Genomic DNA, 6,152 nt, shown 5'->3' with positions numbered 1-6,152 from the left:
GTATACAATATAGACACAATAGATATACGTATAAAATACACACAAAATAGATATAACAGATATAGGTATAAAATGTAGACATAATAGATATAATAGATATAGGTATAAAATATAGACGTAATAGATATGGTAGTTATTGGTATAAAATATAGACATAATAGATATAATAGATATATGTATAAAACATAGACATAATAGATACAATATTTATAGTTATAAAATATAGACATAATAGATATAGGTATAAAATATATACATAATAGATACTAGCGATATGGTATAAAATATAGACATAATAGATATAGGTATAAAATGCAGACATAATAGATATAACAGATATAGGTATAAAATATAGTATAATTGATATAATAGATAAAGGTATAAAATATAGACATAATAGATATACGTATAAAATATAGATATAATCGATATAATAGATATAGTTATAAGAAATAGACATAAACGATATAATAGACATAGGTATAAAATATAGACATAATAGATAAAATAGATATAGGTATAAAATATAGGCATAATAGATATAATAGATATAGGAATAAATATAGACATAATTGAAATAGGTATAAAATATAGACAAAAAGATATTAAAGATATACGTATAAAATATAGACATAATAGATATAATAAATATAGGTATAAAATATAGACAGAGAAGATATAATAGATATAGGTATAAAATATAGACATAATAGATATAATAGATATAGGAATAAAATATAGACATAAAAGGTATAATAGATATAGGTATAAAATATAGACATAATAGATATAGGAATAAAATACAGACATATAAGATATAATAGTCATAGGTATTAAATATTGTCATAATAGATATACTAGATATAGGTATAAAATATAGACATAATAGATATAGGTATTAAATAGAGATATAATAGATAAAATAGATATAGGTATAAAATATAGACATAATAGATATAATAGACATAGGTATAAAATATAGACATAATAGATACAATAGATATAGGTATAAAATATAGACATAGTAGATATAATAAATATAGGTATAAAATATAGACAGATATAAGAGATACAGGTATAAAATATACAAATAATAGATATAATACATATACGTATAAAATATAGACATAATATATATAACAGATATACCTATAAAATATAGACCTAATAGATATAATAGATATAGGTATAACATAGAGACAGAATAGATATGGTTTTAAAATACAGACATAATAGATATAATAGATATAGGTATAATTATACACATAATAGATATAATAGATATAGTTACAAAATGTAGACATAATAGATATAATAGATATGGGTATAAAATATAGACATAAAATATATAATACATATAGGTATAAAATATACACATCATCGATATAATAGATATAGGTATAAAATATAGACATAATAGATATAGATAGAAAATATAGATATAATAGAGAGAATAGATAGACGTAAAAAATATAGACATAACAGATATAGGTATAAAATATATACATAATAGATATAAGAGATATAGGTATAAAATATAGACATAATAGTTATAATAGATATAGGTATAAAATATAGACATAATAAATATAATATATATAAGTATAAAATATAGACTTAATAGATATAATAGATATAGGTATAAAATGTAGACATAATAGATATAATAGATATAAGTATAAAATATAGACATAACAGATATAAGAGATATAGTTATAAAATATAGACATAATAATTATAATAGATATAGGTATAAAATATAGACATAACAGATACAATAGATATAGGTATAAAACATAGACATAAAAGATAAAATAGATAAAGATATAAAATATAGACATAATAGATATAGGTTTAAAGTATAAACCCAATAGATATAATAGATATAGGTATAAAATAAAGACAGAATAGATATGGGTATAAAATATCGACATAAGAGATATAATAGATATAGGTTTAAAATATAGACATAATACATATAATCGATACAGATATAAAATATAGACATAATAGATATAGGTATAAAGTATTGACATAATAGATATAATAGATATAGGTATAAAATATAGACATAATACATACAATAGATATAGGTATAAAATATAGACATAATAGATATAATAGATATAGGTATAAAATATAGACATAATAGATATAACAAATATAGGTATAAAATAGAGACATAATAGATATAATAGATACAGGTACAACATATAGATATAATAGATATAGGTAAAAAATATAGGTATAATATATATATTAGATATATATGTATAAAAAACAGATATAATACATACAGGTATACAATATAGACACAATAGATATAATATATAAAGGTATAAAATATAGATATAATAGAAATAGGTATAAACTCTAGATATAATAGATATATGTATAAAATATAGATATAATTGATATAGTCATAAAATATAGATATAATAGATATAGTAGATATTGGTGTAAAATATAGATATAATAGATATAATTACAAAATATAAATCTAATAGATATAATAGATATAGTTATTAAATATAGATATAAGAAATATAGGTATGAAATGTAGTTATAATAGATATAGGTATAAAATATAGACATAGTAGATATAATAGATATAGAGAGAAAATATAGACATAATAGATATGGGTATAAAATATAAACATAATAGATATAAGAGATATAGGTATAAAATATAGATATAAGAGATATAATAGATATAGGTATAAAATATAGACATAATAGATATAATAGATATAGGTATAAAATATACACATAATAGATATAATAGATCCAGGTTTAAATATAGACAATAGATATCATAGATACATGTATAAAATATAGATATAATAGATATAATTTAAAAAGTATAAATATAATAGATATAATTGATATAGTAAAAACATAGGTGTAATGTATATAGGTATATAATACGGTTATAATAGATAGAGGTATAAAATATAGACATCATAGATATAATAGATGGAGGTATACAATATAGACATAATAGATATAATTGATAGAGTTATAAATTATAGACATAATACATATTGTAGATAGAGATATCAAATGTAGACATAATAGATTTAATAGATATAGGTATAAAATGTAGACATAATAGATAAAATAGATATATTTATAAAATATAGACATAAAAGATATAATAGATTGAGTTATAAAATATAGACATAATGGATATAATAGATATAGGCATAAAATATAGATAGTATAGATATAATATATATAGGATTAAAATATAGACACCATAGATATATTAGACATAGGTATAAAATATCGAAAGAATATATATAATAGATATAGGCATAAATTATGCACATAATAGATATAATAGATAGAGGTATAAAATAAAAACAAAATAGATATAATAGACAGAGGTATAAAATATAGACATAATAGATATAATAGAGGTAAAAAATATAGACATAATAGATACAATAGATAGAGGTATAAAATATAGACATAATAGATATAATAGATATAATAAATAGAGGTATAATATATAGACATAATAGATATAGTTGATATTGAAATAAAATATAGGTATTATCGATATAATAGAGGTAAAAAATATAGACATCATAGATATAATAGATACAGGTATGAAGTGTAGACGTTATAGATATAATAGAGGTATAATATATAGACATAATAGATATAATAGATACAGGGATAAAATATTGACATAATAGTTATAATAGATAGAGTTATAAAACACAGACATAATAGATATAAACACAATAGATATAATAGATATAGGTATAAAATATAGCCATAATAGATATAATACACATAAGTATACAATATAGACATAATAGATATAACATATATAGGTCTAAAATATAGACATAATAGATATAATAGATATAGGTATAAAATATAGATAAAATCGATATAATAGATATAAGTATAATAATATAGTTATAGATATAAAATATAGATATAATAGATATAACAGATATAGGTATAAGATATAGACATAATAGATATAATGAATATGGGTGTAAAATATAGACATAATAGATATAGGTATAAAATTTAGTCATAATAGATATACTAGATATAGTTATAAACTATCGGTTTAATAGATGTAACAGATATAGGTATAAAATATAGACATAATAGATATAATCGATATAGGTATAAAATGTACACATAATGGATAGATATAAGAATAAAATATAGACATAATAGATATAATAGATATACGTATAAAATATAGACATAATAGATATAATAGATATAGGTATAAAATATGGACAAAAGAGATATAATAGATATACGTATAAAATATACACATAATAGATATAAATAGATATAGGTATAAAATATAGACATAATAGACATAATAGATATAGGAATAAAATATAGACATAATAGATATAATAGATATATGTATAAAATATAGACATAATAGATAAAATAGATAGAGCTATAAAATATAGACATAATAGATATAATAGATATAGTTATGAAATATGAACATAATAGATATAGGTATAAAATATAGACATAATAGATATAGGTGTAAAATATAGACATATTAGATATAATAATTATAGGTATAAAATATGGACATAATAGATATAGGTATAAAATATGGACATAATAGATTTAATAAATATAGGTATATGATATAGACATAATAGATATAATAGATAAAGCTATAAAATATAGACATAATACATTTAATAGATATAGGTATACAACATTGATATAATAGATATAATAGGTATAGGTATGAAATATAGACATAATAGATATAATAGATATGTCTATAAGATATAGACATTAGCTTCTTCTCCGAGAAAACACCAAATGGTGGATGACGCCGGTGCAGCGGGGCGGTCCGGAGGCCCTGGTGGCCCTGGGATGGGGAACCGCGGTGTCTTCCGCAGAGGTTTCGGCAGTGGCATCCGGGGCTGGTGTCGCGGCAGTGGACGGGGTCGGGGCCGAGGCCGCGGAGCTCGCGGAGGCAAGGCCGAGGATAAGGAGTGGATGCCCGTCACCAAGCTGGGCCGCTTGGTCAAGGACATGAAGATCAAGTCCCTGGAGGAGATCTACCTCTTCTCTCTGCCCATTAAGGAATCTGAGATCATTGACTTTTTCTTGGGGGCCTCTCTCAAAGATGAGGTTTTGAAGATTATGCCGGTGCAGAAGCAGACCCGTGCTGGTCAGCGCACCAGGTTCAAGGCGTTTGTTGCTATCGGGGACTACAATGGCCACGTCGGCCTGGGTGTTAAGTACTCCAAGGAGGTGGTCACCGCCATCCGTGGGGCCATCATCCTGGCCAAACTCTCCATTGTCCCGGTGCGCAGAGGCTACTGGGGGAACTAGATCGGCAAGCCCAACACCGTCCCTTGCAAGGTGACAGGCCGCTGTGGCTCTGTGCTGGTGCGCCTCATCCCTGCACCCAGGGGCACTGGCATCGTCTCAGCGCCTGTGCCCAAGAAGCTGCTCATGATGGCTGGTATTGATGACTGCTACACCTCAGCCCGGGGCTGCACTGCCACCCTGGGCAACTTCGCCAAGGCCACCTTTGATGCCATCTCTAAGACCTACAGCTACCTGACCCCTGACGTGTGGAAGGAGACTGAGTTTACCAAGTCTACCTATCAGGAATTCACTGACCACCTTGTCAAGACCCACACCAGAGTCTCCGTGCAGTGGACCCAGGCTCCAGCTGTGGCTACAACATAGGCTTTTTATACAGAAAAATAAAGTAAATTAAGCCTGTTAAAAAAAAAAAAGGGATATAGACTTAATAGATACAATAGATATAGGTATAAAATATAGACAGATACAATAGATATAGATATAAAATATAGACATAATAGATATAGGTATAAAATATAGACATATTAGATATAATAATTATAGGTATAAAATATAGACATAATAGATATAATAGATATAGGTATAAAATATAGACATAATAGACATACATATAAAATATAGACAAAATAGATTTAATAGATATAGGTATAAAATATAGACATAATAGATATAATAGATATAGGTATAAAATATAGACATAATACATACCGGTATAAAATATAGACATAATAGATTTAATAGATATAGGTATAAATATAGACATAATAGATATAATAGATATACATATAGATATAAATATCTAT

General features: G+C 24.5%; 1 pseudogene; it reads left to right on the top strand.

Moving 5' to 3' along the window:
- The first annotated feature begins 4,830 nt into the window (after positions 1–4,830).
- Positions 4,831–5,712, top strand: LOC115896082 (annotated as a pseudogene).
- The last annotated feature ends 440 nt before the right edge of the window (positions 5,713–6,152 follow it).

This window comes from Rhinopithecus roxellana, unplaced genomic scaffold (genome assembly GCF_007565055.1).
Source record: "Rhinopithecus roxellana isolate Shanxi Qingling unplaced genomic scaffold, ASM756505v1 contig481, whole genome shotgun sequence".
NCBI lineage: Eukaryota > Metazoa > Chordata > Mammalia > Primates > Cercopithecidae > Rhinopithecus > Rhinopithecus roxellana.
Note: the sequence above shows the minus strand (reverse complement) of the source record. Positions and strands in the feature narration are given on the sequence as shown.